Source organism: Sabethes cyaneus, chromosome 3 (genome assembly GCF_943734655.1).
Source record: "Sabethes cyaneus chromosome 3, idSabCyanKW18_F2, whole genome shotgun sequence".
Lineage (NCBI taxonomy): Eukaryota > Metazoa > Arthropoda > Insecta > Diptera > Culicidae > Sabethes > Sabethes cyaneus.
In genome coordinates this window covers 237508383-237522777 of record NC_071355.1, presented here as the reverse complement: position 1 = coordinate 237522777, position 14395 = coordinate 237508383, and positions in this window count along the sequence as shown.

Below are 14395 nucleotides of genomic sequence, written 5' to 3'. Positions count from 1 at the left end.
CAGATGGATCAGTGTACTGAGTCTAAAATGTTAAAGGTTATTTAAATTCTTTAACCTTTAGGTTATTTATATCCAATTCTGTGGTTGCGTGGGATATGGAATGCAAATTATGGCAATTTTCATTAGGCGTTTGATATTTCACATTGGGGCAACGCGATGATGAGAGATTCCCGAAGGTATATAATACTGACAATGATTTAGCATGTACTGAGCGAACCGAAAACAAAAATACCGCTTTTAGATGATCATGTTACCCAATTTACATTTGAATCAATTTCATCCCTTTCTTTAAAGCACTCAACCGTTTCAAACTTAGTATAATGTGATATAAGATATCTTCACAAATAATAAATAGTAAGAATGAAATTGCCATTGATACTAAATAATATGCCAAACTAGATAATCTGTCTTACACAATTATTAATAACTGCTTGATAGAAGCTCAGCCAGGTATATCTGGGACTGGACAATAAAATCGGTGCATTTCTTGAGTCATGAGGATACAAGCAGTTCACTTCCCTACTATTCCCTAGCAATTTAGCAGTAAATAGAGTAAAGAGAGCAGAGATAGTTTGAACATTGTTTCACGATCCACTATGTAATTTTAGATTCACGAATAAACAAACATTTGTTGCCATCAATGCACTGAGTTGTAGTGTATTTTTGTAATTTCGCTACGAAATTTATTATGAACTTCTTTCTAAACAGCTCAAATAGCATGCGATAATTTTCTATAAATATGCTTACCTGTCATTTCATGTGACGGAATTATAACGGTATGCGATGGATTGATATCTGCGGGTGATGCCTCTTCGTGCGACAAACTTGCAACTTCACCTGCCGAACTAGAAGCACTCTCACGCTTTCGTTTGCGTGATAATCTAGTACGCTCTGCTCCTGTTAAGGATATCCTTGGTTCAGTTACTACACCAGCCACTTGTTCACGAATACGTTTACGGTGGTTACGTAAATATAACGCCTGCAACCATTTAGACATAGCGAATTCTTTAACAAATCACTACTGTATTTCACAAAGGTTGAAATAGCAATGAATGGCCAGCCCACAGATCATTGTAATAAATATGTTATGCGTAGTTTGATATTTGAACCAACTTCCTTCAAATAGTTTCTGGCCGTTGGTTACAAATAATAATCAAAACCATTTTGCACATTTGAGATAAATTCTGATTATGCTTCATTTAATTAGTTTGCGGCCCTTAAAAGGGCCATTGGTTACAAGTAACATCAACCTCTTCAGTGCAGTCAACAATCGGTGTTGCCACCAATAACCGGTCTTGCCGCTAAATGCCGTTGGTTTCGCCACCAATAGCTGTCGATGGTAAATGCTGACCGTCCGTCAGTGCGATTGTGCGATGAATGAGCAGACGGCGAACCAAGAGTACCATTTTATAGTCACTGGCACTGCCGCTGCTGCTTGTAAGCTAGTGAGGTGGTGGGGGAAACCAGATCAATTGCTGCTGCTGCTCGAATGATTATCCGACGCTGAATGAGCAAGCATTTTCCATGGAACGTTGAAACGTTAACCATTTAGAAAAGTGAAGAAAATTCTTTTCTTTCTTCAATTACTCTAGTTCTTATAAGAACTGTTTAAGACCACAACGGCCTACTGCTGAATTTGCTGCTGCCCGTCAGTCGATTTGCTTCCATTTGCTGTTGGTTTGCGAAAATAACCGCCAAAATGCCATTGGGTGCCTCGAATTGTCATCGAAAATGACATTAGATGCCGCAAAGGTCCTTGGATTTGCCTCCAATAGCCGCCAAAAATGCTATCGTTACCTCCCGATTGCTATCGTTGTTGGCTCCGATCGCTGGTATTTGCCGCCAAATGTCGTTGCTTTCGCCACCAATAGCCGTCGATGGTAAATACTGACCGTCCGTCAGTGCGATTGTGCGATGAATGAACAGACGGCGAACCAAGAGTACCATTTTATAGTCACTGGCACTGCCGCTGCTGCTTGTAAGCTAGTGAGGTGGTGGGGGAAACCAGATCAATTGCTGCTGCTGCTCGAATGATTATCCGACGCTTGTCTTTGGGACCGGTGTTGCCGTCAATAGCCATCGATGTTGCCGATTGGATTGGAAAAGGGGTGTGGCTTACAAAGTGGTCTCAAGGTTATCATTTGGATCCAAATCCTTTGGTGTATCTAATTGTCGTCCGTGCCTGTGAAGCTAGGCGATAACAAGGGAAATGTATGGAAAAATTCGACCTTGAATCTTTACACACATTTTCACTATTTAGCGTATAAAAAATTATTATTAGTATGTTACTATAAAATTGCTGGACATTTTATCTATCCAACGACATATTAACTGTTATGTTTCGTTCAGTAGTATAGTAGCTATTAGCGTTTGAAATATTTCATTCAAACGTTACACTTCTATTTCTCGTTTTTACAAAGTGCTACCCAGTCCCAGTATAGTAAACAAAGACGTAGTCCTACGTCAAAATGTTTAGTAAGGAGGGGTAAAAGTGCGATTCAATAATTTATCAGTACAGATTCCGAGTAACTTGACTACATTGGCATGGATGGGTGACTAATTTGACAGCTTGAATCTAACGTAAACATTTATTGTTTACGAAGCATATTGCTGAGTTATGGGTAAATGTTATTTTAGAGCGGTTTTGATGAAATATTTCCTTATACGGCAAATACGATATCAACAGGAGGATATTACTTGTCGAAAAATTGTAGCAGCGTTTTACATCACTCACATATCTCTTTAGAAAATGAGGGGAGAAAAAAATCTACAAAATATATTTTGATTTTCGATAATTTCATCAAACCCCATCAAGCGTCTAGCGGGGGGAAAGTGCGAATCACGGACGGGGCAAAAGTGCGATTAATAGATGATGCCAAAATGCATAGGTAATTATATACAGTTTTAGGCACAGTTTTACAGATTCTAGAAATAGAAGATCTGCAGGATACTGTGGTGCTCTACAAATGCTGGACGAAGCAAAACACTGTCATCTGCTGGTGATACAAACAATAAACGTTTGGTAACGTTTCGATCTGGCGGAGGCTGCAGTATACCAGCGGAAAATCACAAAGGTACAAATTTTGAATATTTCTTTCTGAAACTTATCGCAGATTGAAGATATTACGGTTTTGTTAGTAAGTGCAGTGCCAATTACATAGATTTTACAAACAAGCAGCTGCTTGCAGCGCCACTTTGAGGGGGCGCCATTTCGGCTACATTAAAAAAAACAACAAGCATTCAATAAATAAGTGGCTAATATAAAACTTTCCTCCTTCTTCTTTACTTTAACAGCATAGAGCCGGGAAAGCTCGTATTGTATCTAGAGTTACTTTCCGCTGTATTTGGTCCTAGGTTAATTGTCGCCAATTCGTTGAGCGTCTCGACAGAAGCAAATCGGCTTCAACCGAGTCGAGCCATCTAGCACGTTGAGTCCCTCTATCATTAGGAATGGATCGATGGCGGTCTTAAAAAGAACAGATTTTACTGCACAGTCGTCTGGCATTCTTACGTCGGGACCGGCCAACCACACTCCCCCGGTTTTCGCCAAATCTACTATGCGGATCTCTTTAAATTCATGGTTCATACGCCTACACTAACTATTATTCGCTATCCATTTGCACTCCACCAAAAAAATCCGAGTGGCAGTCCGTCTTGATTATTCTGATGAAAACCTATTTGCAACCAAGCTTAACAATTGAAACACTCAGATAAGCGGGGTGGGAAGGTCGTATTGAAGCTATTAAATTATTGTTTAATTAAAGTAATGTCTTAGATATTTATGAAACTCTTTACAATCAGCAATCAGCAGATTCATCTGCCGATGAAGCAGCAAGGTGTGAGGACGAAGTTTCTGAAGCAACAGGAATTCTGAACCGAACTTTTTTATTTCTGAAGGTTTACACCAAGGTGAGTTAAAATAGGTGATCTAGTTTTCACAGTTTGTAGAACAGAAGTGCGCGGAACGATTGGTTAGCAACCATCGACGTTGTTTATACATTCAACAGTTTCCGCTTTGAAAATTTCGGTGATCGTCAAGGGTAACCCAGCGGGGGTGAAAAACAAATTTGAACATTAGAAAACCTCTCTTGACTAACCTTGGTTTACACATTCTGACAATGGGTTTCAAGAATCCGACTGCAAGGGAAACGGTTAACTGTGACTTTAGCTCTGTGTCGCTTATTTTCGAGGATTGAATCCCCTCCTGCCACAAGAAGAAACTTTTTTCAAATAACGCAAATGACGAACCGATTCTACTCTGAAATTTAAAGTTGAAAGTCTATTTAAGATACTGCTATCAATTTTATTGAAACACTTTTTAAATTGGTAAATGTAATAGAAATTAACATTACAATATTGTATGCTTCATATTTAGATTCGAACAGTTAAAGAAGCATCAGAGAATGCTTTCGAAGAGGCGAATCAGCCGCAGGCTGAAAACCTCTCTAATATAGAATAAAAAAAATGCTTTCAGTTTTCTCTGTGATATTGGAAGCATGAAACATTATCTTTTTCGCCAGAATCGTTAAAATATCTGCAGGAATCATGAACATGTTTCGACAAATGCTAAGCATTCGACGGATTTCGATACTTTTACCACAGACAAACAGACGAGACACTCGCGATAATTCCATCGTCCAATCAAAAACCACTCATTTTTCAAAAAAGCATGTTTCGCAACATGGCCACACCGCGGCGCGCGAGTGTTGCTTCGAGTATTCAGTGTAAAACCATACAAATGTACAAAACCCTGCATATGCAAGCTACTCCGCAACATGCATAACAGAGGGTGCTAGTGTGCAAGCAAAATGTGCAGGACAATGGTTTTTAAAGGATTTTCTTCTAAGTGTCATGTCAGTTCGTCAGTGCTTTTACTATTTGTCTTATGGTTAGGAGCGATTAGTCTGGAATGAAAAGCAAAATTGATTAGATTAGGTACAAAAATTAATTCTAAAGGCTGCACAGAAAGCGTCAACTAAACAATTTGCTAATTTTGACGTGATTATAAATGCAATATCTATCCGAAGAAATCTCTGTTATATTTACGACTAAATTCTGGGGGCGCCATTTTGAGGATTTGCTCGGAGTGACAAATTGGCTTGCTCCGGCCCTGTAATGGTCTCACCAGGGAACGATACAGGACCTTTAAACAGTATGGATCCTTAATGTCCCGTCCAATCTTTGTCATAAAACCGAGCTGCCGGATTGCTTATGAAATTATATGTGAGCGCTTCTGATTAAAACATAGTTCAACTCTCTTAAGTACTTGGTCATCAATGTCATATTCGAACAATATAGGGCTTACAGTTCGATGGAAGGTCATGATTTGACACTTAGCTGTGCTGACGGTGAGCAGGGGCGGACTGGGCACATGCCCGATGAGCCCCCGGAAAAAATTCGGCGTCATAAAAAACGGCGAGAAATTTTGAAATCCCAAACAGCTCGTTTATCAGTTGAGCCCCTAAGGTAATAAGAATCGCATGACGAGAACAGAGTTGAGTAGTAATCTGTTATGAACAATTATGAAACGTAGAATCGCGTAGAATCTATTTTTGCTGTTGAACGAGATCCAACCATAATTATTTCACATAAAATGCTGTTTACAGTGAATTTTATAAGTATATTTTTGACACTTTACGACCGTTAATTCAATAGCGAAAATTATTGGTCAATTTCATGCTCAACGTAAATATGGCATCACTCCGCCGATACACCTGTTTCCTTGGCAACGTACAAAAACGACGGTCGATTTGGAATTGCAATCGAAACGAAGTAAAGTTTTTCATATGAATTGATAGTGAACGGTTTGGGCAAAATCATTATAATATCTTACCAAATAACTGTTCGGGTGGTAAATTAAAGTTTTCTGTGTCTCAAATTAAGTATGGCGAGTGATGTGACGACTGGAACGGCCGAAAAAAATTAATGAAAAATCGACGGCGAAAACATGAAAATATAATGATGAATTTTAATTGGGCAGAAATCTCGGTATTTAGTGTAATTTATGCCCCAAAAAGTAATAGAACCTATAGAATGCAATGTTTAGTGCTTCGAGCTAGCCGGTTAGTTGAACTAATTTAATTTTTATTGTGATGGTTTCCCGAGTCTAGGGGAGCATGTTGGTACACTGAAGAAGGGAAGGGAAGGGTGATATTCGGTGCCATGCTGACTGCCATAAATGGACTCTGACGACCTTGCCGTTAAGTCGAACTCATTCTACTACTTATAAATATTAAACTGTTTTGACCCCCTTGATTTACAAAAAATATTTTTTGCAACCTAAAATTGAACTGGTGGGGCCCAAGCTTGGAACAAATACTTGCTTATAGAATGTAATTTAGAGTAGTAGGGGCCCCAAGCTCCATAGAATGCAGCAGGCCCAGATCTTCTGGGAGGAAGAGCTGAAGTATGTGGAGCACCTGTATGTAAGGTTTTATCAGAATGCATCCCGCAATAGCTTTGTGCCGCGAGCCGAAATGTATCAGACTTAGAATAAGAATGGCAATATCTTAAACGTCGATCGTGAGGTAACTATATTATGGAAGCGTAGCTTCGCTGAACAGTTTTTAATAGTGCCCAAACAGAGAACCATGTGCGATAAACGTGAAACAGGTGCCAGCCCCAAAGATAGGCACAGTTATGGATGCCATCAAGCAGCTGAAGAACAAAACATCAGTTGGGAAGGATGGTATTGGAGTGGACCTGATAAAGAGGCCCGAGAGAGCTAGTCACTTGTCTACACCGGTAAATTGCTAGAATTTTGGATACCGAAGGAGCGAAAGGGTGGTATTATCTATCCAATTTACAAGAAAGGCTATAAATTAGACTGAAGAACAATCGTGCGAACCTACAAAGTGTGCTTTTTATATAATTTATTTGTTGTATTTTGTATTCATACAGAGGCGTTGACATATGTTGATATATGCAGACTATAACTGATGTCCAAAAATCTGTGAATAATAGTTTAAACGCACAATTTTTCCATTGATTTCAAAGCTGCGTATGGTTCCATCGATCGTAAAAAGCTATAGAAGGATCATGGACGAGGACGGCTTTTCCGTAAAGCTGATCTAACTGATAGGAGTTACGTTGAAAGGTAAGCAGTGCTATGTGTAGATTTTGGGTGGATTGCCGTGTTCATTCGAATTCCAAAGGGAGCTTTATCAATCAATGATCTCTTATGGTGATATTTAGCATAGTACTACAGGGCGTTTTAAACTGAGCGAATGTCAACGGAGGGACACAATCTTTAACCAATCTAATCTATTCGTCTGCAAATGACATAGACATTGTTGGCAGAATATCTGTGGCGGTGGCTTAACAGACTAAATTTGTTAGACATTTACAAAATGGGGCAAAATATTGCAACCTATCTTCTTAACTTTTGAATCACTGGACGGATTTTGAGCATGCGCCACATCAAAAGTATTTAATTATCTTTTTAGGAAAAATACTTAAGATATTTCTGGTAAAATACGGATATTTTCAGTTTGTTAAAACATTGGAGAAGTTTTGTACTTTAGGTAGATAGACAGTAGTCGTTTTTTGATGTACTCCTTCCCGTAGTTCTCGCCGTTAGGTGATCGTGCCCATTGTGAAATACGAAGAACTTTTCAATGCACACGTGTAGATTGCTTGTCATATTAAGACCTTCCTTCCAAACTTTTCTGTTCTGATATATCGTACTTTTCTATTCTGATGATGTCATCCGGAACACTTGTAGATCATTAGAAAGATTGCAAAGGTGTACTTGTGTCCAATTTGACGTACCTCTCGTCGTCCATCAAAACATATCGATCGAAACCACTGCGACCATTATAAGAGATTTAGTGTATCACATATCACATCAATATTTAGTAGTCAGTAAACATAAAAAGCTAAAGGCCGGATGTAAGCAATAAACCGTGATCTAACACTAAATCTCCGAGAAATTGTAATCTGTAGTAAACTACTCTTTAACCACTCGCGCTTACCGGCGCATCTTTGGAGAAATAACATCGTCCAGGATCCACGTAAGTTAGGACTACGTAAGTCTATAGTACCTAACGTTTATCAAAGTAGGAACATTGTATACGTTCAATCCTCAACAGATATAGGTGTTATTTCTATGAATTGATTGAATCTATTTTATTAAAACGAATCAGTCACACTAAACCAAATAGTATATCAATTTTCATGATCTTTTTCTACGTTGAATAGTGCTTTTCCTCTGGTAATCGGTACACGGTACGAGCTAGTTTTCCAAAACCTGAAAATTTTACGCAAAACTTTTTTGTGGTTTACAAAAGAAGAACACTGATTTAAAGCTGCAGACGTTTTGGCAGTGGTAGAAAATGTCGTCCGTGACCAGAAAACTTATTCCAGCCATTTGTTGGTCATCCGCAACGGTGAAAAATTCAACTTTTCCCTCGTTGCCTGTGTTATTATCGTATTAACTGGACAAGAAAATATAAAAAACTCTTCAATTGTTGCGTGGTCCTTAAAAGAACCGATTGTTTGATTATCATAACTCCAGCTTACAATAAACTTGCGCTAACGCACTTAACGCAATTTTTTCGGTAAATTGGAGTGCCGATAACCGCAAACCAGGCACGGCTTGTTGCAACGAACCAACCGGAAAGCCACAGCAGCTATGCGATCGACGGAGCCGTTCGTGTATAGTCATGAGTCACGGTGAAATACCAGTCCAGGTGGTCAGTTGCAAGCGACGAGGGATAATTCTGGTCTTTTTGTTGTCGTGAGCAGCACTTCCGCAGTAAATTATTCCATCCCGACAGCCAGCTCCAGCTTCAATAGTTTCCTTTCCTCAGCAGCCGCTGAACACGACTGTCCGGGAACTGCAGACGTACACGACTCGTGACTTTCGCTTGCCATTCATGCTTTCTCCTTTGTCGCGTCCAGACATGCCAGTAAGATGTTGGCAGTAGCTCAGCTAGCGTTTGAATAATGCTGTTCGCTGGCTTACCTCGTGTTATGTACCACAGCAAGCGACAAGAATCGGTTCCGCCTATTTTTCGTAGTCCGTCATTCCATCATCTACGTTGAAGAAAATGGAGCATTTCAATTTCATTCTGAACAAAAGAGCGAAGTTACCAGTGGGCCGTTCACCTTTTGCTGCCAAAGAAAAATTACGCTATGTATTACTGTAGCATTGGTGATGGATAGATTTGTGTTGCTAAAGAAACCCTAGTGAAAAGCTCTAAGCTCCAAGTTTCCTAAGTTTCATCAATTACTGAAATCCGTTCTTTTAAAGTCTAGTATCGACCTGAAAAGAAATGGGCAAAAAGATAGACCAAGAAATGCTAAAGAAAAAATTTTCCGTTTGCAATTTCTTTACCAGTATGCACCTCACAAGAAATATTGTTTCACTTTCAGATGGCGCAGTTTTACATGCAAGTGAATTGAAACGTCACTTTTCCGTACGGAATAATATCCGGCGCAATTATTGCTAATTGCAAGGAAGATTGTCCAATCAATAAGTGCGCAATCGCTCATAAAAGTGCTATTTTGACTTAAATCGTTTCGGTTTCTTTGGCGCACCTATTGCTTGGAATGTACCGAAAAAGTGCGCCGAAGATACCGAAACGATTTAATGCAGGATCGCACTTTTATGAGCGATTTCGCACTTTGGATGGTACGATTTTCCTTGCAATCAGCAATATTATCACAAGAAAAAATTACAGATAATTGCTTGCCTTGCAGTTGTCAAAATTTCTTCGGTAAATAGCAGGATTTTTCTTGAGCTATTTTCTTTTCAGCTAGATACTAGGCTTAAGAATGGACAAATTCTTATATGAAGATGCAAAATATGTCACTAAAACTACTAATATTATTGCTAATATGAAGATATAAAAGATTGTTGTTCTCCGTTGATCACAATAAAGTATATTGAGCCAGCAATAATTATTACAACAGAACATTGGGTTTAGTTTTAATGCGTTTTCCTGCGCAATTGTTGCGGTCAATAGTGTTTAATTTAGTGTTAACTTGGTTTTAATTGCTATCACTTGTTCTGCTATCGGCAGACAAGTTTTCAATGTGACGATTATTGAAATTAAAATTGCTGCGGCACCGCTCGTGTTGCTGTTGGTGGTACATCACAATAATGAAATATCAAGCCAATTAGTAATCAACGAGAAAGGGAAGGATTAATTTAATTCTCTTGTAACTTTGTTATAGTAGAATTAAAGGGAGTTTTCTATCAACTTTTTCGTTGGTTCCTGAATTGTATCAAAACTTATTTGAAAATAATTGAATTATTCTAACCAATCACAAAGCGAGAATTTATACCTCGACGAAGAGTTGAACAAACTGCTGTCTAACTACCGAGTTAGAGTTATTTTCGATTTTTCAATGGCGCGCATTGAAAATCAATAGTTTTCTGTATTTTCCAATTCGATTTTCCGATCTATTGGTGTAAATAGCTTGGAAATCTATTAGGAATTGACTGAATTATAAGTCGAAGCGTAAAAGCGCATCACCACTTTGATGACGCCATTTCCAACAACCAATCGCGGAGCTACACTGAGAATATAATTTCGTATTTTTTTTGAAAAAACATTCGTAAAACTGTATTCGTAGCTGATACAAATAATTTCATACCTTTTAAAAACTTACGTAGGCTTATTGTCTACCGCAAATGTTGTTATTACGAATGGTTCGTATTTTCTACGAAAGCACATTCTTAACTGTCTTGCATCAAGTCTCATTTGATGTACGGTTGTTGTCTGGCATCGTTATCGACCAAAACGGGTTGCGAAGATTGTATGAAGAGAAAATAGACAATAGACCTGTGCAACAATGATCTTCTTGATGTGCAGTAGCTGTGGTTCTGTGGTTTGCGGCGTCGTCAGCTATTCGTAAAGAAGTGTGACAAACGAGCTCAATTCGATTCCCGATAAAATCAGCTTTTTTTGGAGATATAAGGCATTTCGCTATTTTTCGATAGGTGTCGGTAATGTAGAATACTGACACTTATCGGAAAACAGTGAAATCTAGTATTTATTTTTATCGCAAGCTTTTTCGTACATTCATAAAACCTACGAATCATTTTGTAAAATGCAATAATTAGCACAAATATAGCTTTGTTCATATGTACGAAACATTCAGGACTGATTTTACGAATTTACTTCGTGGTGGAAAACAACGAAAGAATTCGTACAGTAAAGGTTCGTTTTCGTAGTATAAACCAAATTTTATCATTTTTGCACAAGTCTAACTGGCTTGTTAGACCAGCGTTGTACCTCGAAACCAACTAAGCGGCTAGAAACAGCTATTTATTCCGAAAAAATGCAAATTTTCATACACCAAACACTCTTTTGTAGAAATAATTTGCAAGGAAAATTTTTCACTTCCATTGGCGGTCACAGTCTGCTTTGATGTTTGCTCAAATTGATTCGAACAAAAACAAAGTCACAAGTTGTTGATAATTTTGAACGTTTATAATTCAAGTCTCTTTATCCCTATTCGTATTAAAGCAATAATGCAATACCTTCGATTGTTTATGGTTTATAAGCAAACTGGAGCTGCAGATAAAATATTTTGCTCACACTTTATAGTGCTTACATTGAATACTACGAAAGTTTTAAGAAAGTGCAAACGCAAATAAGAATAATTAAAACCAGTTACCATGTTCTGTCCTAGTTCCCGTTATTGTAAAATCTTAAAGCTATGAGAAAAATTTGTATTCATAATAATAATTGTACTCCACAAACAGTTACAATAAAAGCAACTTTTTCTAATTGGAAATAATAATTTATTCAACAGCATTTAGCTCATTGCTACAGTGGAGAGCTCCAACTCGTTGCGATCGTTGCCTTTGCCACACCCGAACCAGATCGTTCGAATGCAGCTCGTAGGTACTGTCTGTAGCTATCCTTCAACCTACGATCGAAGATTGTTCGAAGAATCACTGCAGATCTAGATTTATTTCCCTGCCAGTCGTAACTTTTCCATGCCCTGGTGTGTTTGCTCGCTTCACCTTCGAACTCCTCCCGGAGCTTTTCCGACTTCTTCCCCAGAGCACACACAGGGCAAAAAAAAATGAAAAGAAAAGAAACAGAACGGCTCCAGTCTGCGGTCGTCAATCGTGCCAGCAGCGGAAGAAATCCCTCAAGAGCCCAGGACAGAATTCAATGCGCGTGACCTTGCACTCGTCAGTCAAGACAGCGCAAAAAATGCCCGATCAGGCCACGAAGTTTACCTTCCATTTTCGCTTCATTCCTTGCGATTCCGTCGTCGTCGTCGTCGTCGTTCCTCCCTGACGCCGAAGCCGCTTTGCCCGTGTGTTCCGACCGACCAACCAACCAACCAACCAACCAACGCAGCCTCCGCAGTATCCAATTTAAATGCTCATGAGTAGCTCTTTGATGTTCATCTCCATCGATTCTGGGATTGTTTTACCATGGCATTACCATTTATTTCATACCCGAAGACTTCGCCGCCACCTTCTGCAGGCCCCTGAAGGCTTTTTTTTCGCTTCAAACCCCCTCCGGCTCGCCTTTCGCCCTCCGATGGGTCGTTATCCTCCTCTCACCCGCCGCGCCGCTGAGCGGAGGGTGCACGATCGTCGTTCGCTTCCTATAGCTAATGCAGGCAGTCCGAAAGCCTTTTCTCGTTTTCTATGGGTCGAGTGTCCTAGTTCGGTGCAGCGCGGAAAAACTGTAACAGGAGTTTGTAACAAAGAGCTTTATTTAACCAATTTTTGTAAATGGAAGAAGTAATTTACAGAATGAATTCGATTTAGTTTCAACTTTCGTTAGATCAAAAATACAACCATCTACCCGCAATTCATACATAAAACAAATGACTCCGATGAACTTGATGATGAAGAACGAAAAAAAAAACAATTCTGCCAAGCAGAATGAGATGCAGACGGACGGTCGGACGGATGGCTGGACGGCCAGGACGGACAGGACGGACGGACAGACGGACAGGCAGAATTGAGAGAGAGCTAAAATTTAAATTAACCAAGTTCAGCTTCAGAACCGGGTAAGGCTGTATTATACGGACGGCAGTGCGGCAAACGAATGAGCAAATATACACACCGCTAATTATAGTTTCGGAATCGGAATCGTGGTGACATTCGACTCTGCTCTTCTCGGTTCTGCGGACCGCGCAGAATTTGCCTCGTGGAAAAATAGCGAAAATAGCACATTCGAGCAATTGAATCTTGTTACGCGGGGTTACCCTCTGGGGGTGGTGGCCGGCACTGCTGCCTGGTTCCTGGAGACGCGATTCCTAGTTCATCTTCTTTGCTTCTGGCATGTTGTTGACGACAAGACAACCGACGACAGTAGTGAGTGCCCGCAGCGGGGCCGGCGGCAGCATTAACAGCCGCAGCAGATCGACAAATTCAAGTTCGTGGGCTGACGAGTTTCACGGTCCGTGGTCTGGGAGAGGTCACGGAGGTTAGCTAGCATGGTTGCGATTTTAATTGAACCATTTCTGCGGCAAACAACGGAGTTTGGCCGACTTTTTGAACTTTCCAACAAACTACCACCGCCTAGCTGGCTGCTTAATGGAGTGCTTGTTAGGCACAGCAGCGTGCCCAGACAGGAACAAAAGGTGGGACACCCGACCTTTCCGAAGAGTGTTTTGGCCTGGAAAATCGAGAAATCGATTGTGTTGAAAACTCCGTACTCTCGGGTGCAGTTAGATTTGGAATCAAAGTTGAAATCAGACTAGGAATCAGACGTTGAACTGGTCTAGAAATTAGAAGTTAAATTGGACTTGGAAGCTGTCTTGTCAAAGGACATTAAATTACACTTAAATAGGGACTAATTTAGGCTTGAAGCTTTACTTTAAATTGAACTGGAAATTCGACTTAAGATTACATTTGAAATTGAACTTAAATGGTGAGAAATTTGGAAGTTTTACATTGAATCGGAAATACAACAGAATTTAAAGTTTCCATTTGAAATTGGATTTGAAATTTTGAACTTGAAACTGGAATTGAATTAAATAATTAAGTAAATTGAACTTGAAATTAGAAATTAGACTTAAAATTGGAATTTAATGTGTACTCGAAAGAAAAGCAAAGCCTTGTGTATAAACGACGTTAAGACTTGATCCTTCTTTGTCGACAGACTTCGCAGCCGGCGATTAGAGTACAGCACAATTACAGGACTAGTGCAACGATTCTTTTGACTCTAGCAACACCGCCCAGCCGAGACTTGAACATATGACGACTGGCTTGTTAGACCAGCATCATACCTCGAGCCGGTTGCACTTGAAAACAGAGTTTAAATTTGACTTAAAATTAGAATTGAATTAGAATTAGATTTGACTTAAAATTAGAATTTGAATTTGAGCCTAAAATCGGACACGCAATTGGACTTGAAAGTGCTCTTGACATTGGACAATAAATTTAACATATTAAGTCTTACTCTTTCAC